This window comes from Balaenoptera borealis, assembly GCF_965194805.1.
Source record: "Balaenoptera borealis genome assembly, chromosome: 20".
NCBI lineage: Eukaryota > Metazoa > Chordata > Mammalia > Artiodactyla > Balaenopteridae > Balaenoptera > Balaenoptera borealis.
In genome coordinates, this window is record NC_138879.1 from 51,548,562 (window position 1) to 51,571,140 (window position 22,579).

At 45.1% G+C, this 22,579-nt stretch overlaps 1 protein-coding gene across 1 annotated transcript in view; it reads right to left on the reverse strand.

Moving 5' to 3' along the window:
* Positions 1-22,564, reverse strand: part of GP1BA (glycoprotein Ib platelet subunit alpha) — a 27,102-nt gene extending 4,538 nt beyond the window's left edge. The window contains exon 1 of the mRNA XM_082371068.1: positions 73-22,564. The gene's annotated coding sequence lies outside the window, so the exon portion shown is untranslated. The remainder of the gene's footprint in view (positions 1-72) is intronic.
* Positions 22,565-22,579: the final 15 nt, after the last annotated feature.

Genomic DNA, 22,579 nt, shown 5'->3' on the forward strand with positions numbered 1-22,579 from the left:
CTAAACTGCTAGCTCCAGGTCCTTGGCTGGTATCCGTCCCTCAGGCCCCCTCCTCCCCCGGCCCCAGCTTACAGGCCAGCAGAAAGACCTCCGGAGCCACAGAGCTTCTTCCAGGGTGTGACTTGGTCCTTCTCTCTTCCAGCTCCAGGGAGGGCCTGGTCAGCGGCAGGAAGGGGGTGGAGATGGGGAGGAAATGCCAGCCCGATAGGGGCTCCGGGGACCCGGGGAACGGTCTCCCTCCCGGACACAGGCCTTTATCACCTCCTTCCACAACCTTCCCCAAGCCCTCCTTTTGGTCCCGCTCTTGCCTACTGTCCTTCTACACCAGGAGATGGGGAGTGGACTCCAGCCACCACTGTCTTCCAGCTTTTAAAAAAACCTCTCCAGCTGCCCCTCTCATTTCCCCTTCACAGCTGCATTCTTTCTTCTTCTTTTTTTTCTTTTTTTTGGCCGCACCACACGGCATGCGGGATCTTCCCCGAACTCGTGCCCTCTGCATTGGGAGTGCAGAGTCTTAACCACTGGACCGCCAGGGAAGTCCCACAGCTGCGTTCTTCGAATTGCCTAACTTTAACCCTCGCCTCCCTCTCCCTCCTCATCCCACTCTAGGCTGTTTCTCCCCCACCCCCACTCCATGGACTCAGTTCTTACCATGGTCACCATTGACCCCCAACCCTCTCCATCCACTGGACACTCCTCCACATGATCTTACTTGTTTTCCGAAGCCTGAACACCTGTGGCCACTCCCACTTTGGGACTCATGACAGTAATTTTTTCTTTTTAAATTTATTTTTAAGCTTATTTTTTATTGAAGTATAGTTGATTTACAATGTTGTGTTAATTTCTGCTGTTACAGCAAAGTGACTCAGTTATACACATATACTCATTCTTTTTCATATTCTTTTCCATTATGGTTTATCCCAGGATGTTGAATACAGTTCCTTGTGCTACACATTAGGACCCTGTTGTTTATCTGAGAGTAATTTTTTCTTGGTTTTCCTCTTGCCTCTCTGGCTGACCCTTCTCAATGTCCTTTGTGGATTCTTCTTCCCCTGCCCTTCATGAAAAATTAACATGCCCCCAGAATTCGGTCTTTGGCCCTCCTCTTCTCTTATGCTACACAAACACCTGAGAGTCTCCTCATCCATTCCCTTGCCTTTGACCACCACCTGTCCCCCAGTGACTCTCAAATCTTTGTCTCTAGCCCAGACCCCTCTCCTGAGACCCGAACACATATGTCCCACTGCCTTTTGGATTTCTTGGCTCTCCCAAAGGCCCTGAAGCAATATGTTCAAAACTGAGCTCATCATCTGTCTCCAAACAGCTAATCCTCCTGTGTTGTCCAACCTGGTGAGTGGTTCTGTCATCCACTCATTTATGTAGCCCTTCAACCAGTACAAACAAAATCCCTGATAGTCATCCTTAATTACCCCCCTCCATTCCCACATGCAACCTGCTATCAAGTCCAGCTGATTTTACCTCCTTTTTTTTTTAAGAATTCTTTTTTTTAAAATTAATTAATTAGTTTATTTATTTGGCCATGCCGGATCTTAGTTGCAGCACACGGGGTCTTCGTTGCCTCATGTGGGATCTTCATTGCGGCATACGGGATCTAGTTCTGTCCAGGGATTGAACCCTGGCCCCCTGCATTGGGAGCGTGGAGTCTTAACCACTGGACCGCCGGGGAAGTCCCTGATTTTACCTCCTAATGCCCCTCAAACCCACCCCTTCCCATCCCCCCTGCCACCATTCCTTGTCCGGGGTGCCATGTTCTCTCCACTGCTTCACTGCAGCAGCCTCCCTGATGCTCTCCCAACTTTCTAACTCCCCTCCTTCTCCCCACCCAAGTGGTCTTTCAGAAATGCAGATTTTCTCATATCCTTCCACTGCCTGAAAGTCATCAATGGCTCCTTGTAGCCCTCAGGAGGGAGTCTAACATCCCTAATGTGGCCTACAGGGTCCCGCGTGATCTGACCCTTGCTCACCTGTCCAGGCCCATCTCTTAACACTCCACCCTTCACTCTAGGTTATTCTCTTTCTTGTGCCTGGACCCTTCTTCTCACCCCTTATCCCCTTCTGCCTAACTCTTACTTATCTGGAAAGTTCCAGCCCAGGATTTCTTCCTCTGGAAAGCCCGTTAGGATTTCCCAAGACCAGGTTAGGTGCCTGTTTCAGAAAGTAAGCCATCATATCTGTTGGTCCATGGCCCCTTCCAATGATGAAAATGTCCTATCAACTGTCCCTAGAAGGGGCACCATGCAGCTGCGTGAGCCTGCCCCTATCTGCTGACTGGTGACTGGACAAGGGGTGGACACTTGAGCCAGATGCAGTTAATCCATAGATTTGCCATTATAATTTGCCGGCTGCAAAAAGTACTTGAAAACATGGAGGAAACGAGGCACTAAGCAGCAAGAAGTGAGGGGGAGAGCTGCATAGACAGAGGCCCTGACGTGGAGTAAGGCCCCTAAGGCGGTTGTTTTTTTTGCCACTTTGGCACCAATTAGGATTTTTAGTTGTAAGTAACAGGAAATGTTCTGCCTAATTTAGGCTGAAAAGGAATTTATTAAAAATACATTTTGGACTTCCCTGGCAGTCCAGTAGTTAAGACTCCACGCTTCCACTGCAGGGGACATTGGTCGGGGAACTAAGATCCTGCATGCCGCGTGGTGCGGCCAAAATAAAAATAAAAATACGTTGGCTACTTCACAGACTTCTCAGTGAGGGCTGCAGAACCAGACGTGGGACTCTGTAGCTAGGAGCAGTGCCCAGAGCCAGCCTGCAGAACCAGTCTGGTGAGCAAACCTCTGCGCCTGCTGCAAGACCAGGTCCCTGAAGCTTGCTCCGCTGCAGCTGCTGAGCCAGGAACTCAGCGTTACCACAACCTCCCGGCTGCAGAGAGAGAATCCTGCATCATCCCTACCCCTTTGTGATACTAGCTCCTGATTCAGAGTCTGGGTGTGAGTCTGATTCGTCTTGTACCTGTGACCCAGCTGCAAGGGAGTCTGGGAAAGCAAGTATCTGGCATTTTCAGCTTCTGTAATAGGAGGCAGGTTCTGCTTCTCCAAAGATTTCTAAGTTGAAGGATTTTGCAGACAGAGAGAAGAGATTCATATACTTTGGCACCTACTGAAATGGTCCTAATGTTTTTTGTTTTTTTTTTTTAATTAATTAATTAATTAATTAATTTTTGGCTGTGTTGGGTCTTCATTTCTGTGCGAGGGCTTTCTCCAGTTGTGGAGAGCGGGGGCCACTCTTCATCGCGGTGCGCGGGCCTCTCACTGTCGCGGCCTCTCTTGTTGCAGAGCACAGGCTCCAGATGCGCAGGCTCAGTAGTTGTGGCTCACGGGCTTAGTTGCTCCGCGGCATGTGGGATCCTCCCAGACCAGGGCTCGAACCCGTGTCCCCTGCATTGGCAGGCAGACTCCCAACCACTGTGCCACCAGGGAAGCCCGGTCCTAATGTTTTATTTTCTTCATATGTCGACGTCCTGAATTGTTTCTAATTTTGCATCTTTGAATGTTTGGGATTAACCCTACTTGGCCATTATGAATTATTCTTTAGATATAATTATAGGTTGGTTTGCTCACATTTTATTTAGAACTTTTACATCGAAGTTAGAAAATAGGAGTGGCCCATAGATTTCTTTTGAGGGGCCTTTGTCTTATTCTGTTCTTTTGTTTTGTTGTCAGAGTTATACTGGCCTTGTAAAATAAGTTGGAAATTTTTAGAGCCTCTGGAAAAGTTAGAGATCATAGGGATTTTCCAGGCAGTTTTGGTGGAATTCACCTATAAAACCATCTGGACCTGATGACAGTTGGGGGAAAGCTCCTTGAATACCTTTCCAATTCCTACTCTGTTTGTCTATTGAAGATTCTACATCTTGAGTCAATTTTAGTAACTGATATTTTTCTAATAAAATATCTATTTCATGTGGCAGTTCAATTTATTATTGCAAGTTTGAGCATTTTATACTTTTATCATTTGTTAAAATCTCCATATGTGTAGTTATGACCCCTAATGTTGTTTGTTTGTATTTTTGCTCTTCCTCTTTTCTGTCTTCCTCCCTGCCCTTCTTTCTTTATTCACCAGACTTGCCAAAGATTGGTCTATTTTATTGGACTAAAGAACGAGATTTATTATTTTTACTAGTCAATTGTTGGGTTTTTTTATTTGATGACAGATTTCTACTTTTATCTTTAATAATTTCTCATACTTTGAGCTTCTTTTCTTTTTTTTAACTAATTTATTTTTAAAGGATTGTCTTTTTAAAAAATATTTTTGTTTATTTATTTATTTACTTGGCCATGCCGGGTCTTAGCTGTGGCACACGGGATCTTTGTTGTGGCATGCGGGAATGTGGGACCTTTTTTTTTTTTTTTTAGTTGCAGCATGCGGGCTCTTAGTTGCGGCATCTGGGATATAGTTCCCCGACCAGGGATGGAACCCGGGCCCCCTGCATTGGGAGGGAGTCCTAACCACTGGACTACCAGGGAAGTCCCTAAAATTTATTTTATTGAAGTATAGTTGATTTACAACATTTTGTTAGTTTCTGATGAGCTTATTTTCATGTTCTCTTTCTGCCTTCTTGAGTTGAAATCTTCGTTGACTTATTTTCAATCTTTCTTGCTTTGCAGGTAAATTCACTTAATTTATACTTTTCATTTGAGTGCTGCTTTGTGCCATCTCACATTTTTTATCATCTAATACCTAAGATGAATATTTGTAATTTTTATATCCAGCATCTATTCCTCTAAAATAAGGACCCCCATTTCCTTTTAAGAGATTACACCTCCCCAGATTAGTGTATACTTGATGGGAGTAGGTATTCTGGCCTCTTGCTTTGGAAACCAAAATGTCTTTGGAAGTTCCTTCCACTAGATCCTTCCTGTTACCACCTGAATTCAGCCCAGAGATGTGACCTAATCATGGACAACCATACTCCCTCTCCTAGGATTTCAAATGGTGAATGAGGTGACAAAAGAAGAGAAAATAGAACTGGACTTGATTTATTTCAACAAAGTGCTCAGGAAAAGCTGTAGAATAGTTCCTGCTACTAACTCCTCAGCCTCACCTAATCCCTTAGCAGTCCTGGATTTCCAGTGTTCACTTGTACCCCGTGAGCTTCTGCATCTTTCCAAGAAGTCTGTGTTGGATTAAGTTAGGTAGAGTTGATTTCTGTTGCATGCATCCAAAGAAATCCAATTCAGGGCTCTGGCTGTGGTTCATTTTTAAAGAGTTTGAGCAGAAGTCGTTAGCTGGAGGTCTACTCAAGACCCATTCAGCTTTTCCTCTTTTTTTTCTTTTGAGAAATTACTCCTACCCCATCCTTAGAATTTTTCGTGCGAATGACTCTGTCCCAGCTGCATGAGTGAACCTAAGTCAGTCACTAGACTTCCTCCCCTTTGACAAGTACCCTGATACAAGCTGGTCAGGGTATTCCATGGTCAGAGTGATTGGTCCAAGCACAGAGACAGGAAGTAAGTTGGTCCTTTCATAATGAAGCCCAAGACTTCTGTTGGATGCTTGAGGTATACATACTTCCTCTGGCTGTAGACAAGGAAATATGTAACCCCAGGTGAGCTGTTGGCACCCATCTTGTGATCACAAGGGGATCTGGCCTTAGGATGAAGCTAATGTCAGGAGAGGTATAATGAAAAAAAAAAATCTCCTTGGCATCATTGAAATGCTGTATCAAACCAATTTTGAAGTTCAGTGAACCAAAAATCCTCTTATTTATTTCTTAAACTGATTGCTATTGGAATTGTTACTTGCAACATAATGGGCTTAAAGATTGTATTTTCTATTTTTTCTTGTCTTTTTTTAAAAGTAGAATTATTTACAAAGATATTTTTTAAATTTCAAGTAGACTTTTAAAAATTAAACTTTTTATTTTGAGATAATTATCGATTCACATGCAGTTGTAAGAAATAAGACAGAGATTCCGTGTACTCGTTACCCAATTTTCCCCAATGGTAATATCTTGCAAAACTGTAGTACAGGGACTTCCCTGGTGGTCCAGTGGCTAATACTCTGTGCTCCCAAGGGAGGGGGCCCCGGTTCGATCCCCCTTCAGGGAACTAGATCCCACATGCCGCAACTAAAGATCTTGCAAGCCGCGTCTAAGACCGGGCACAGCCAAATAAATAAATATTTTTTTAAAACTGTAGTACATACAATATCAAAACGATGATACTGACATTGTTCTGTCAGAACATTTCCGTCACCATAAGCCTCCCTCATGTTGCCCTTTGATAGCCTCACCCTCTTCCTTCCTACCTCCCCACCCCTCCTTAACCCCCTGACAACTACTAATCTGTTCTTCATTGCTATAATCTTGTCGTTTCAAGAATGTTATATAAATGGGATCATACAGTATATAACCTTTTGGAACTTTTTTTTTTCCACTCAGCATAATTCTCTGGAGATTCATACAGGTTGTTGTGTGCGTCAGGAGTTCATTTCTTTTTATTTCTGAGTAGTCTTCCCTAGTATGTATGTTCTGCAGTTTATCTGTTTACCAATGGAAGGACGTGTGGACTGATTCCAGCTGTTGGCTTATTACAAATAGATCTGCTATAAACATTAATGTGCAGATTTGGGTGTGAACATAAGTCTTCATTTCCCTGGGAAAAATTGCTCAGGAATGGAATTTCTGGGTCATATGGTAGTTGCATGTTTATTTTGGGGGGCTTTATCTTTGGGTTATTCTTTGACTTTATCCTGTTTGGGGTTTGCTCAGCTTCTTACATGTGTAAGTTTATGTCTCTGGCCAAATTTGGGTAGTTTTCAGCTATTATTTCCTTGAGAACTGTTTCAGCCTCATCCTCCTTCTCCTCTGTTTCTGGGACTCTGTTGACACAATAGTAGATCTTTTGTTATAGTCCCACAGCTCCCATGGGAGACTATGTTTTTTTAGTCTTCTTTCTCTCTGTTATTCAGAATGGGTGATTTCTATTATTAAATCTTTCAGCTCACTGATTCTTTTCTCTGTCCCCTTCATTCTGTTGTTGAGCCTGTTCCCTGACCTTTCATTTCAGCTATTAAATTTTTAGCTCTAAAATTTCCAGTTGGTTCTTCTCTAGATCTTCTATTTCTTTGCTGAAGCTTTCTATTTTTTCATTTGTTTCAAGCATATGCATAATTTCTTGTTAAAGCATTTTATCGTGGCTGCTTTAAAATATTTTTCAGATAGTCCTAACATCTCTGTCCTTTGTGTGGTGGCAGCTACGGATTGGCTTTTTTCATTCAGTTTGAGCTCTTCCCAGTTTTTGGTATGACTAAATTTTTTTTAAATAAATTTTTATTTATTTATTTTTGGCTGCGTTGGGTCTTCGTTGCTGCATGCAGGCCTTCTCTAGTTGTGGCGGGTGGGGACTACTCTTCGTTGCAGTGCCCGGGCTTCTCATTGCGGTGGCTTCTCTTGTTGCGGAGCACGGGCTCTAGGCACGCAGGCTTCAGTAGTTGTGGCTCACAGGCTCTAGAGCGCAGGCTCAGTAATTGTGGCGCACAGGCTTAGTTGTTCCGCAGCATGTGGGATCTTCCCGGACCAGGGCTCGAACCCGTGTCCCCTGCATTGGCAGGCGGACCCCTAACCACTGCGCCACCAGGGAAGCCCCATGATGACTAATTTTTAATGAAGCATGGACATCTTAAAGTTATTTTATGAGACTCTGGATCTTATTTAACCCTTCTGTTTCAGCTGGCTTTTTCTGCCACTGCTCTGGCGGGGAAAAGGGTGTTGCTGCCTTTTTACTTTTACTGCCAGGTGGAGGCAGAGGTTCAAGTTTCCCATTCAGCCTCTGTTGACATCTCATGGATGAGGGTGGGAGTTCTAGTTCCCCACGTGGTCTCCACTGCCCCTTGGATGAGAATGGCCTCAGTACTGCAGAAATGAGTGAAAGTTTTCTCTCCAGGAGGGCTCCTCGGACACCACCCCAGCAGGGATGCCTCGCGACTGCCAGTCTGGATGAAGTCCAGGCTCCCACGTAGCCCCCAGGGACCCTGAGTGTGAGAGGCCTCATTACCGGCGGGCTGGGGTGAAAGTCCCCTCGCCCTCCTTGGCCTTCTTGGAAACCACCCTGGCAGAGATGTTGGGGTGCCTCGTGGCAAGCCTGGGGAGGGTGGAAATCTATGCTCATCACTTGGTCTTTGCTAGTATGGGTGTGGGTGGGGCTGAAGTTTTTCTGTAATATTTGGCTGGAATCGAGTGGTTATTTTCGAAGTTTTCTGTCTTATTAGGCTGTCCCTTTCCTGCCCCTTTGGCTAGAGAGAGCAGGCTTTTGTTGGGGATGTGTCTGTGGTGTTTCCAGGTTGCTGATTTCTTTACCTCCAAGTCTGGGACATTTGAGGCAAAAAGAAAACCCAGGGAACTCACCATCTTCGTGCTATTCCTTGGATCCCGAGGTCCCTAGCCTTTCTGCCTTCTTCTCTCCATCTTCGTCTTTTGATGTTTGCTTTATATATAATGTCTAGTTGTACTTAGCAGGTGGAATAGGAAAAAGTAAATCTATTCCATCATCCCAGGAGCAGAAAGCTCTCAGGTGGATTTGGCTAACTTTTTATTGCAGACTTCTAAATTTATTGCAGTTGACAATAAACATCACATGTATATTGTGATGGTTAATTTTATGTATCAACTTGGCTGGGACTCACCATTTGTTAACATTTTGTCTCGTTCGCTTTATCACTTTTTCTCTCTTACGTGTTTTTTCCTGAACCATTTGACAGTAAGTTGGAGACATCATGTCCTTTACCACTAATATTTTAACATATTTCCTAAAAACAAGGACATTTTCTTACATAACTGCAGTATAGTTATTAATTTCAAGAAATTTAATATTGATACAATACTATTATCCAATACATAGTTCATTTTCCCATCTTGCCAATTGTCTGAAATACGTCCTTTATAGCTTTTATCCCCAATCCAGAATCCAATCCAGGACCATATCTCTTAGTTTCCTTTAGTTCCTTAACCTGTTTTTATTTTTCATGACTTTGGCATTTTTTAAAACTATCATCCAGTACTTACAAAGAATATCCCTCAATTATGTAGAGTTTCCCTCAATTTATCTGATGTTTCTCACGATTGGATTTGGGTTGTTTTTCTGGCAGGAATATTACAAGAGTGGCGTGTCTTTCTCAGTGCATTATTTCAGGAGATATGTTATATCAATCTGACCCATTACTGGTGATGTTAAAACCTTGAGAGTTTGGTTAAGGGAATCTACCCAGTCTCCATTATCAAGATACTATTTTTCCTTTTGTAACTAAGAAGCACTTTTGTGGGGAGATGCTTTGATAGCATGTAAATATCGGGTTCCTAATGAAACTTTAGCCAGGATCACCCATTGCACGAGTCAATTATGGCTGTGAAGGTTGAGAAACTTTTTTTAGGTGACTTAACTTCATTCCTTTTCCTTGTAACCAAAAGAACCCAACTAAAACAAAAATTAGAATCAGAAGTGTGGTTTCGGGACTTCCCTCGTGGTCCAGTGGGTAAGACTCTGCACTCCCAATTCATGGGGCCCGGCTCGATCCCTGGTTGGGGAACTAGATCCCGCATGCATGCTGCAAGTTAAGAGTTTGCATGCTACATCTAAGGAGTCCACATGCCGCAACTAAGAAGTCCACATGCCGCAACGAAGATCGCGTGTGCCACAACTAAGACCTGGCTCAGCCAAAAGAAAGGAAGGAAGGAAGGAGGGAGGGAGGGAGGGAAGGAGGGAAGGAAGGAAGAAAGAAGTGGGGTTTCATGGAACTGAACCTGAGTGTCAGCAGGTGGAATGGAATATTTCTATCCAGTGTTTGTAGGGTAAAGCCACTAGCTGGGCCAGCCCCTGGGGCTTCTCGGACTCTAAGCGTGAGTGCTCCATCAGGGGGGGCTATGATGGTTTGGTGGCTCTAGCTCTGGATCATTTCTGGGAGGGGTGGGTAGTTGTTCTCTGAGCTCCCTAGACTGGATTTGTTACTGCATGTAAGTCCCCTACAGCCCTGCCAAAGCTATGATGACACTTTGTTTTAATGTCTGTCTACCCCTCCAGACGGCAAGCTTTGGGACAGCAGGCAGTCAGAAACATGGCCCATGCTCTAGGGGTAGAAAGTGCTGCATGGATGGAAGAGAATGACCACATCAAATAAGACACCTCCTTGGCTTGTCTCTCTGTGTCTCATACCTCACTTTTATATGCTTCCTCTAGTGTCTTTTTATTATAGTCTTAACAACGATCCTGCCGAAATACTACCTGCACATTTTGCTGAAAAGAGGCCATTTTGGGAGAACGTACTCGCCCTGCTCTGTCACTCAACAACGCCAGTCCAGCCACATTTCTGCAGGGATCACGTTCACTGTTGTGTATTTTGTTCACTGTTGTAGCTCCAGTGCCTGGCATAGTGTTTAATAAATATTTATCGAATAAGTGAATGAATGTAAGCAGAAGAGGCAGACAACAGTGGGTAGGGTCTGTGATGTCCTTTGTTGAACAGAAACTCTTTTCTTATTTATTTATTTAAAAAATTTATTTTACTGAAGTATAGTTGATATAGGATGTTGTGTTAATTTCTGTACAGCAAAGTGATTCAGTTTTGTATCTATATATATGCATTCTTTTTCATATTCTTTTCCATTATGGTTTATTACAGGGTATTGAATATAGTTCCCTGTGCTATACATTAGGACCTCTTTATTTATTTATTTATTTGGCTGTGTCAGGTCTTAGTTGCATCATGCAGGATCTTTTGTTGTGTCCACTGGGCTCTTTGTTGTGGCGTGTGGACTTCTCTCTAGTTGTGCCGCCTGGGCTCCAGATTGCACGGGCTCAGTAGTTGCGGCACGTGGGCTTAGTTGTCCCGAGGCACGCGGGATCTTAGTTCTTCCACCAGGGATTGAACCTGTGTCCCCTGCAGTAGAAGGCAGATTCTTAACAACTGAACCTCCAGGAAAGTCCCCAGTAGGACCTTGTTGTTCACCCATTCTCTATACAACAGTTTGCGTCTGCTAATCCCAAACTCCCAATCCATCCATTCCCCCCACCACCTGCAACCACAAGTCTGTTCTCTATGTCTGTGTGTCTGAACAGAAATTCTTTTTTGTGGAGCAGAGAAAGGTTTATTGCAGGACCATGCAAGGAGATGAGTGGCTCAGGCCCAAAGAAACCCCAAGCTCCTGAACAGGGATTCTTAATTTTAATGTATTCAGATCCATCAATGTTTCCCTTTATGGTTTGTGGGTTTGGTATCTTGTTTAAGAAGATTCCACCTCAGGCTTCCCTGGTGGCGCCGTGGTTAAGAGTCTGCCTGCCAGTGCAGGGGACATGGGTTCGATCCCTGGTCCGGGAAGATCCCACATGCTGCAGAGCAACTAAGCCCGTGCACCACAACTACTGAGCCTGCGCTCTAGAGCCCACGAGCCACAACTACTGAGCCCACGCACCACAACTACTGAAGCCCGCATGCCTAGAGCCCGTGCTCCGTAGCAAGAGAAGCCACTGCAGTGAGGAGCCCGTGCACCACAACGGAGAGTAGCCCCTGCTCACCACAACTACAGAAAGCCCACATGCAGCAACGAAGATCCAACTCAGCCAAAAATAAATAAATAAATAAATAAAAATAATAATTAAAAAAAAAAAGATTCCACCTCAAGGTCACAAAAATACTCTCCTACATTTTCTTTTGTTAGCTTTGTAGTTTTACCATATGTTTTAAAGTCCTTAATCTCTCTGGAGTTTACTTTTGTATATGGTATGAGGTAGGGATACAGCTTTTTCTTTTCTTTTTTCCTCCATAGCATGAGGTGGCTACGTACCCTATCTGCTAATCTACCTTGATCCCACTGACATCATTCGACCTTTATCCTATATCAAGCTTCCATAGGCACATGGGCTGTTTCTGCACTCTCTGGTCAGTTTCCTCCTCTTGTCAGTTACTGAGCAATACCAACTGTGTGTGTGTGTGTTTGCTGTTGTTTGTTTGTTTGCTATGGCTTTCATGATATGTTTTACTCTTTGGCAGGGTGATTCCCTCATCTTTTCTCTTCTTTTTCAAAACCGATGTGGCTATTCATGTACCTCTATACTGTCATATACATTTTGGAATAAGTTTGTCAAGTTCCTGAAAATTTAACTTATATATTATTTTAGGGAGAATTAACATCTTTATGATATTGAGTTGACCCATCCAAACAAATAGTTGATCTATTTATACCAAAACTTTATGTCCTTTAACATTTTCAATTTTTTTCCAGAAATGCTTTATGTAAATGTAAAGAACATTCTTAATTAAGTTCTGAATACTTTATATATCTTATTACTATTGTGAATGCTATTTTGTTTTCTATAATTCCTAGTTGATTAAAATTGTAATGGAGAGCTATTAGTATTAAATTTTTCCTGTAGCCATCAAAGTCCCTGACTCTCCTATTGGTTCTAATAGTTTGCTTATTGTTTCTGATAGATTTTCTACATAGGTGATCATATCGTCACAGGTAACAACAGGTTTACCTTTACCTTTCCTGTCTCTATACTGCTTATTTCTTTTTCTTATCTTAGCACATTGGTCAGGACCCCCAATGTTGCAGTAGTGGCAATCCCATCTTATACCCAGGTTTACAGGGAGGGCATCGTTAAATATGTTAATTATAGGGCTGTTTTGTTTTGTTTGGCCACGCCACAAGGCATGTGAGGGGTCTTAGTTCCCCAACCAAGGATTGAACCCGTGCCCCCTGCATTGGAAGCATGGCATTTTAACCACTGGACCACGAGGGAAGTCCCCTATAGGTTTGGTTTTTTTAAATTAATTAGTTTATTTTTGGCTGTGTTGGGTCTTTATTGCTGTGCACGGGCTTTCTCTAGTTGCGGAGAGCAGGGGCTGCTCTTCGTTGTGGTGCGTGGGCTTCTCATTGCAGTGCCTTCTCTTGTTGCGGAGCATGGGCTCTAGGCGCATGGGCTTCAGTAGTTGCAGCATGCGGGCTCTGTAGTTGTGGCTTGCAGGCTCTAGAGCGCAGCCTCAGTAGTTGTGGTGCACGGGCTTAGTTGCTCTGCGGCATATGGGATCTTCCCGGACCAGGGCTCAAACCCGTGTCCCCTGCATTGGCAGGCAGATTCTTTTTTTTTTTTTTTAAGTTTATTTATCTTATTCATTTATCTCTGGCTGCGTTGGGTCCTTGCCGCCGCGCACGGGCTCCCTCCAGTTGCGACGAGCGGGGGCTACTCTTTGCTGTGGCGCACAGGCCTCTCATTGCGGTGGCCTCTCCTGTTGCGGAGCACGACCTTCAGGCGCTAGGGCTTCAGTAGTTGCGGCACACGGGCTTCAGTAGTTGTGGCCTGTGGGCTGTAGAGCACAGGCTCGGCAGTTGTGGCACACAGGCTCAGCTGTTCCGCAGCATGTGGGATCTTCCTGGACCAGGGCTCGAACCCGTGTCCCCTGCATTGGCAAGCAGACTCTCAACCACTGCGCCACCAGGGAAACCCGGCAAGCAGATTCTTAACCACTGGGCCACCAGGGAAGTCCCCCTACAAGTTTTTAATATATGGTCTTTCAACTTAGATAAGTTGTTTCTATTCCTAGTTTTCTGAAGTTTTAAAGATTAAAATTAGGCATTGCACTCTGAGCTTTTCCTATTTCAAATTATGCAATCATGTGCTCTTTCTCCTTTATTCCACTAATGTAATTAATAATAGTGGTAGATTTTCTGATGATAAACCATTTGAATTGGTAGAAATGGTCTCAGCTGCATGTAACAGAATACCAGCAATTGTATCTTAAAACCTAAGGGCAGTAACTTCTTCTTTTTTTTTTTTTTAATTTTATTTCTTTATTTTGACCACTCATTGTGGCTTGAGGGTTCTTAGTTCCCGACCAGGGATTGAACCCAGGCCCTCGGCATTGAAAGTGTGGAGTCCTAACCACTAGACTGCCAGGGAATTCCCAAAGGGCAGTAACTTCTTAACAAGCAGCCTGGAGATGGACCATCTCAGGTTGGTCCAGCAGCTTGATGGTGTCCTCCAGTAGAAGGAGTCCATCTTTCTATTTTGCCATCCTCAGCACACTGGCTTTTTGTCCTCATGCTAGTCACCTCATGAGTGCAAGCTGGCTACCACATTCAAAGGCATAAATCTGGTGGTGAAAGGGAAAGAGCAGGAAAAGAAGCACAAAACTGCTTAACCATAAGTGACTCTCCTTTCACCAGAAAGGTTAAAGTTTCACAGACGCCTCCTCCCCCAGCTGACTTGTCCTGGTGTCATTAGTCAGAAATGGATCACGGTGCTTCTGGCTGCGAGAGAGGTTTGCATTCTGAGTGTCTGGCAGAGGAGCAGGGAATGGCTGTGACTAATGGTGACTCAGCCCTTGGGTCTGGGGCACACACACGCTGTTCCCAGCAAGATGGGGTTCTGTCAGGGAGGAAGAATGTGGGGTGGCACATCATCCTGGCATTCCCAGGGCAAACTTGACGCAATCAGATTGGATAATTTCTTTTCCAATAAACTTTGGATTTGGTTGGCCCGTAGTTTATATAGGATTTTCACATTTATGTTCATACGTGAGTGAAGCCTATATTTTTATTTTCTTGTCTGTCCTTAGCTGGAGTAAAAATTTCATAAAACTGGTTGGCTTGCCTTCTTTTTCTATTTTCCGGAACAAATTATATAAAATACAGATGATCTGTTCCTTGAAAGTTTGGTAGAACTCATCCATAAAGCTACCTGCATGTGGGTTCGCTGGGAGGAGAGATCTTTCACCATTTCATCACTAGTTATTCTTTATCACTGCTTCGTTCTGCTTCAGTTTACTGATATTTCCCCCTTTTTTGGGTATATACAGTCGGCCCTCTGTACCCACAGGTTCTGTGTCCACGTATACAGAGGGCTGACTGTATTTAAAATGGCCTTTTAGAATTATAATACTGAGATCTATGCTCTATAAATGCTCTGTAAGTAGTCCTCTGTTGTGCATTTAAACAACGTCTTACTTTAATTTTTTAAACTAATAACCTTTTTAATTTTTTTTGGCCACACCACGTGGCTTGTGGGATCTTAGTTCCCCAGGCCCTTGGTGGTGAAGGCGCAGAGTCCTAACCACTGGACCGCTAGGGAATTCCCTAATAACCTTTTAAAATTGAGAAATAATTTATATATGCAGAGAAATACACAGATCTGAGGTGTACAGTTCCATGAGTTTTGACAAATGTGTCCATCCGTGTAATCACCACCCCATCAAGATAGACATTTTCATCTATTCCCTTGTGCCCCTTCCTGTCGGTCCTCGTAGCCAAGCAACGCTTGATCTGGTTTGTGTGCAAATCTTTGGCAGACATAAGCTTTTCTCTCTCTCAGATAAAGTCCTAGGAATGGAATTCCTGGGTCAGGTAGGAAATGCACGCTTTTTTTTTTTTTTTTTTTAATTTATTTATGGCTGTGTTGGGTCTTCGTTTCTGTGCGAGGGCTTTCTCCAGTTGCGGCAAGCGGGGGCCACTCTTCATCGCAGTGCGCGGGCCTCCCACCATCGTGTTCTCTTCCGTTGCGGAGCACAGGCTCCAGACGCGCAGGCTCAGCAATTGTGGCTCACGGGCCCAGTCGCTCCGCGGCATGTGGGATCCTCCCAGACCAGGGCTCGAACCCGTGTCCCCTGCATTGGCAGGCACACTCCCAACCACTGCGCCACCAGGGAAGCCCCCGGAAATGCATGCTTTTATAAATTTATTTATTTTTGGCAGCGTTGGGTCTTGTTGCTGCGCGCGGGCTTTCTCTAGTTGCCGCGATTTGAGGCTACTCTTTGTTGTGTTGCAGGGGCTTCTCATTGCGGTGGCTTCTCTTGCTGTGGAGCACCGGCTCTAGGCACGCAGGCTCAATAGTTGTGGCGCATGGGCTTAGTTGCTCCCTGGCGTGTGGGATCTTCCCCGACCAAGGCTCGAACCCATGTCCCCTGCATTGGCAGGAGGATTCTTAACCACTGCACCACCAGGGAAGTCCCGCCACTACTTTTAATATTAATAGTATAAATACTAAGAGTGTCAATAGTGAGAGTTTAGGAGTATGAACCACCGGATCTAACACAATTCATTTATAATTGCCTTTTGCATCCTCTTGGCTTGAGGAGTCCCATTTCATCAGGCTGTCAGGAACTGGGAGTTCTTAGTGGTTTTTCTCTGACTTTGAATCATTTTCTCCTGGGCCTTCAAAATTGGTGGAATCCCGGTGGCGTATCTACACATCTACGGTGGCATCACCTCTGAAGCCAGGCCCACGAGGTGTAGAAACTTCCCGTGAAGGTGCTCTCGGTTCTTGGCTGATACTGAGACTTTCCGTCCTGATTCATTTTCTTGTCTTCTGTCCTGAAGTGAAAAGTTGATTGGAGGGACTTCCCTGGTCGTGCAGTGGTTAGGAATCCGCCTGCCAATGCAGGGGACACGGGTTCGAGCCCTGGTCTGGGAAGATCCCACATGCCGCGGAGCAACTAAGCCCGTGCGCCACAACTACTGAGCCTGTGCTCTAGAGCCCGTGAGCCACAACTACTGAAGCCTGTGCGCCTAGAGCCCGTGCTCCACAACAAGAGAAGCCACCGCAGTGAAAAGCCCGCACACCGCAATGAAGAGTCCCCAGCTCAATGCAACTAGAGAAAGCCCGCGTGCAGCAACGAAGACCCAATGCAGCCAAACATTAATTAATTAATTAATTAATTAATTTTTTAAAAGTTGATTGGAGATCTCATTTAACAAGATGACGAGTATGAACTTTCTTTCCTGTACCAAGTCCCAAGGACTTTTTTCTTCTTTACCCAAGTCGGTACAGAGAGCGCTGCCCTGGGAGAGCGAACCCTTCACCCCGGGCCTCCGGGTGCCCTGGATGCGCTCAGCGTCCCCGGATTCTCAAGGGTCCCCCAAGGGGACAGCTGTGCTGCCTCCCTCCTCTTCCTCTCTCTCTCCCTCTCTTTCCCCTACCCCTTCATTTCCGCCCTCCCTTTTTGAAGGTATTTATCATGACTCTTCACCCTTTTCACCTCTTTCCAGTGGAGCCAGCCACCCTCCGCTCTGGCTGCCAGTTCCCTCCGACCCCAGGACCAACCACCTCCTCTCTCCCCAGGGGTTTCTCACAGTTTTATAGCAGAGCTTCTACATTTGAAGACAGAGCCAACAGCCCAAGTGAGTTCACCACCTTGTCAGCTTTTTAGGGCTTCTATGAGCACTTTATTAATAAAGGAGATGTCACTGGTTGCAGGTATTTTCTCCCACTTTGTTATTTGCTTGCCTTTGATTTTTTGACCCTACAGAAGTTTTCTGCATTTTTTTTCTCTTTCTTTATGGCCTCTGATTTTGGGCTCCAGGGAAGGGAAGAAAGACCTTCTCTCCAGGATGATGAATACATCAATCCTTGTTTCATTCTAGGACTTTTCTTGGCTTCAAATTACATTCAAATATCTGATCCACCTGGTGGAAGAGATGAGGGTCTGGTGGCTATTTTGATGATTGGTTCTCCAGTTGTCCCAAAGCATTTATTTGATTAACCTAGTTTTCAAAAAAAAAAAATTTTTTTTTTTGGCCACACTGTAGCATGTGGGCTTAGTTCCCCAACCAGGGATTGAACCCGTGCTCCCTGCGGTGGACGCATGGAGTCTTAACCACTGGACCTCCAGGGAAGTCCCCTAGTTTTCAACATTGGTGTAATATTTTATCTTCATTATATTGCAGATTCTCATATATTAGAATAAATATTATTTTGTTCATTGATATGAATGAGCAGGGTTTTTTTTTAATATATACATATATATGGCCAAGATAATTGCTGAAAAAAAACTCAGTTTTCTTCATCAAGACTTGTAAATCAAAATAATGAGACAGTAATGTTCACCTGTTGGTTTGGCAAAAAATTTTAAGTTTGGTAATATGCTGTCCTGGGGAGGGTATGAGGAAACAGGTATCCTCATGTTGTGTCGGTGTGAATGTAAGTGCGTGCATGCTTTTTGGAGAACAACATGGGAAAAGGCATCAGTAGTTGCTTTTTTCTAATGCATGAACCCTTTGCCCTAGGAATTTCACTGCTAGAAATTTACCTTATGGATAAAGGTCTGCCAAAGATAAATGCATGCATATGGTTGCATAGTGTGTGATTGCAAAACCCAAAATGGTTAGCTTCTTAAATGTCTATCCATTGGGAACTGCATAAATTATCTATGGTACATGCATGCAGTAGAACACTGCAGCGGTTAAGGAGAATGGGGAAGACTTGTGTGTGATGATACAAGCCAATCTCTACAATACGCTGAGTGAGAAAAAGTTACAAAATAGTAAACATACTCTGATGCTTCTTGTATACGTGAAATAAATAAGTAAACATGTATGTATGTATATATGTATATATACATACATATACTCACACACATATGCTGGACTTTGATCTAGGAGAATTTGATTTACAGGAAGCTGTTAACCTTTGGGAAGAGGAAAGTTTTTGATTTTCACTGCTTCTTTCTGGACTCTTCCATTTTTCTAGCATTGGCATGTATTGCTTTTTTATTGTCAGAGAGGTTTTTCCTGGGCATTTTTGTTTTCTTTTATACCTGTTTCGCTTTCTTTTGTTTTTTCTTTTTTTAATAAATTTTTTAAAATATTTATTTATTTATTTATCTATTTATTTAATTGGCTGCACTGGGTCTTAGTTGTGGCACACGGGATCTTTGTTGCTGCGGGCGGGATCTTCGTTGTGGAATGCAGGGTCTTTTTTAGTTGTGGCATGCAGAATCTGTAGGCATGTGAGACCTAGTTCCCTGACCAGGGATCGAACCCGGACCCCCTGCATTGGGAGCATGGAGTCTTTACCGCTGCACCATCAGGGAAGTCCCTCAGTTTATTTTTCTTAAATCTTAATATTTTTAAGCCAAGAAAAGGGGGATTTACTGGAAAGATACTGAGGTACCTCATTCAATCAAAGGAATCGTTGGGCAACCAGCCTGCAGGAGGAGACAAGCACAGCTGGGCCTCAGGAATTTCTAGAGCCAGGGTCTAGGATGCTGGAGGCCCTTTCTTGCCTCTACTCGTCTTTGAGTATCAACCACATTCTCTCTCACTCCACGTAAAATGCAAGGAATGAACGTGGCTGCCTCATGCATCTGAATTTCACATCTTGCGGCTCCTACAGCAGGGAGAGACTGACTTCCTGAGTTCCTGTTTAACAAAATTCCCAGGAAGGACTTTCTTTAGTCTGGCTGGGGTCAGGTGTCCTGCCCTGGACCCATCGACTCGGGCCGGGTGGGGGAGGTGTCTCTAAGTACCTGGCAGTTCCTCTGGGGTCACATGGTTTGAGAAGAACACTTCTCAGTAGAAGGGAGGGTGCTGGGAAGATTACACATTCATTTATTCTTACTCATTTATCCAGTAAACGTTTATGGAGCCTGTTATATCCTAGGCTCTGTGCCATGTGCCATGAACACAGGAACCCAGCAAGGTCTCAGTGATCCGAGAGCTTAGGTCCCAGTGAGGGAGACGGCCTAGAAATCGCTGCCCTGTCCTGGCTCAGCCAGACCCACTCTCCCTGTTCATGAAAGAAAGAGGAGCCCCTCTGTTGCCTATGGTGGGGCCTCGGCAGGCCAGCCTGGGGACGTTTCCCCTGTGAGGTGCCGATGGCTAAGGAACCCAGCTGGCAGGCCTGGCAGCCGGGGGCAGCGCAGCTGTTCTGAGTTGCCAGCCAAGAGCCGGGAGGTGAAGGGAGTGGCTTCCTGTTGAGCTGAGATCTTTGGCTCCAGCTTGGAAGTCAAGGCGTCCCCAGAAACAAAAGTGCCAGGCAGCCCACTGAGGTTCTGTGGAATTTTCATTATAACGTACAGAACCCGGGCCTAGATCAGGTGCTTGACTCCACCAGTGTTGGCGTCTCAGGCCCTCAGGCAATGGTTATCTTGAGCAAACACGGGAAAGATGCCGGCTCAGCTCCGGGCCCAGCACTGGCAGGAAGGGACCACTGTGGGGTTGGGGAGGGGCAGGGGGGTAGGTCAGAGCCCCTCCTGGAGACTCCCCAGATTTTCTGATGTGCTGACTCTGCAAGAAATGCCCATAGGATTCACTGGTCTGAGCAAGACCTCCACCCACGAGTTACAGCCCTGGCCGAGGACTGCAGCAAAGGGCTCTCCTGTAGAACGTGATAGACGCCTGGGGCCAGCGCAGGCTGCAGTACGTGGGTTTGGGCATCAGGGACGAGGATTTCTACTCACTGTCCCTCCACCCCAGACTACTCTCTGACATGCAGGTTGTTGGTCCAAGCGTGGTTTTGTCCCACTATCGTATCTTATATGATGTGGTGTGTGTGTGTGTGTGATGTATCATTTATACATGATGTAGTGATGGTGATTAAACTGAGGATTTAGCCCATAGGTTGGGGAATGGACAGAAATCACACCTGGAGGAGACTGTATGTAAACCCGAGGACACTGGACTCTGAGGTTGAGAGCTTTTCTGAAGGGCCCCTGCCGCCATCACTTTTGGCAGCAAGATATCACGTTTCAATCCTGCCGGGAAGGATATAGTGCATCTTCAGTTGTGGCAGTGAGAATGGAATCATGACGGGGTGTTTTGGGAGCTAAATATGTAGGAGGCAGGCTGGGTTGGTAAGGGATGGAAGGCACTGGTCGAGTGGCCACACACACCACCCTCGGTAAACGGGGTGTCTTAGGCCCACCCCAGCACCCTTCCGTGCCTGCACCCGAAGCCTCATGGCGTTGGGCAGCAAAGGCTGAATTGGCTGCACCTGAAGAGAAAAGCCGAGGTCAATTTGTGGCCAAGACCTTAGATGAAATGATGCAGAAGCCACGAGAAAGCAGAGACCACACAGTAGAAAGAGGATATACAAAGTAGAGAGAAAAGGCAGGTGTGAGAGGAGACCAGTGCAGACAGAGCAGAGGCAGGACGGGCAGGTCCCCAGGGCTGCCCTGGCCTCTGACATTGGTCCCTGTTGTCCCAGTCTATGTGGAAACCTACAGGAAACCTAGCTGGTGGATCTGACTCTTGCAATGCAAAGAAGCTAAGTGACACGGGACCCTACCTACAGCCTCCATGGTTTCTGCTTTTCACCCTGTGAGGTCTCTCCCTCCTCCTTGGGGCCATGGCTTATTCATCTGTTTAATCAGAGCATCTGGCCCTGTGTAGGGAACCTTGTAGGTGCCTATTAATGTTTAAATAAATATCTGTATTTATCACAACAAGCCTTGGCCCAGCCCTCACCGAGAGGCTGTGGAATAAGCAGCAGCACAGATTTTAGATTCAGTGCCCGTATCAGCCATGTGCAGGGAGGTGAGCTGGGCCAAGGAGATTCTTTCTGGGCGTCTGAAGTGGAAAACAAGCAATGAAAAGGCAGTTAACAGTGGGAGCCAAGGCTTCAAGGACATGTGGCGAAATGGACAAGCTGTGTGGACATTCAGTGTTCTTGCTTGTAACAGGGGGGCGGTTATGAAGGAGCTCAGAAGTAGAAGAAGGAGATCCCAAAATGGTGGACATGAAAGGGTTTTGTGACCTGTAAAACGAACACAGGTATCCATGATCAGTAAAGCTGATTATAGGGAGTTCTCCAGTGGCCTAGCGGTTAGGATTCCAGGCTTTCACTGCCGTTGGCGAACTGGGATCTCTCAAGCCGCGAGGCGTGGCCAGAAAAAGAAAAAAGAAAGAAAGAAAGAAGAAAAAGCTGATTATAATTCTCATGCGTTTTTTGGTTTTTGTTTCTTGTTTTTGTTTTTTCAGTGTAAATATCATCAGGTATAATCTCTATGCTTTTTTTAAAAATTTTTATCAGAGTATAGTTGATTTACAATGTTGTGTTAGTTTCAGGTGTACAGCAAAGTGAATCAGTTATACATATACATATATCCACTCTTTTTAAGATTCTTTTCCCATATAGGTCATTACAGAGTACTGAGTAGAGTTCCCTGTGCTCTACAGGAGGTCCTTATTAGTAAGTCTCATGCATTGTTGCCAATCTACTTGTGTGACTGTAATAGGGAGAAGAAACTTTGTATTCTCTTACAAGTTAGTCACTAAACGAATGTTGCCTATAAGCTTAAATTACACATTATGGCCCATCTCTGGGAACCCTGCCTCCCAGGTAATGAGCATGAAGCTAAAATACCTTTGTTTAGCTCACAAGGAAACTGCCTGACCAGGCCCACCTGTGAATAGCTGCAGCAAGGAAGAAATCCCTTCTGGAGTCTGGCCAGAACCAGGACTTTACCCCCTCCTCTTTTAGTATAAAAGAAGCCTGAATTTTAACGCAGGGAAGGTGGTTCACTGGGACGCTAGTCCCCCATCTTCTCAGTCTGCCGGCTTTCTGAATAAAGTCACGATTCCCTGCCCCAGCTACTTGTTACTCGATCTGTTGGCCTGTCGTATGGCAAGCAGTATAAGCCAGCCAGGGCTCTTGCTGCTCGTGGCCGGCCAGCTCTGCTTGGGGAATTTTGGGGTAAGGCCCTAGCAGCTGTTGGGACCGCTTGTCCTGAGGATATTCCTTTTAAAGTTCCCTGAAGCTGCACTGGCTGCCCCAGCTCTTGGCAGCTGGAACAAAGGAATCAACATCTGGGAGCCGGCAGGCTCCATACAGGAGGGTAAGTCACT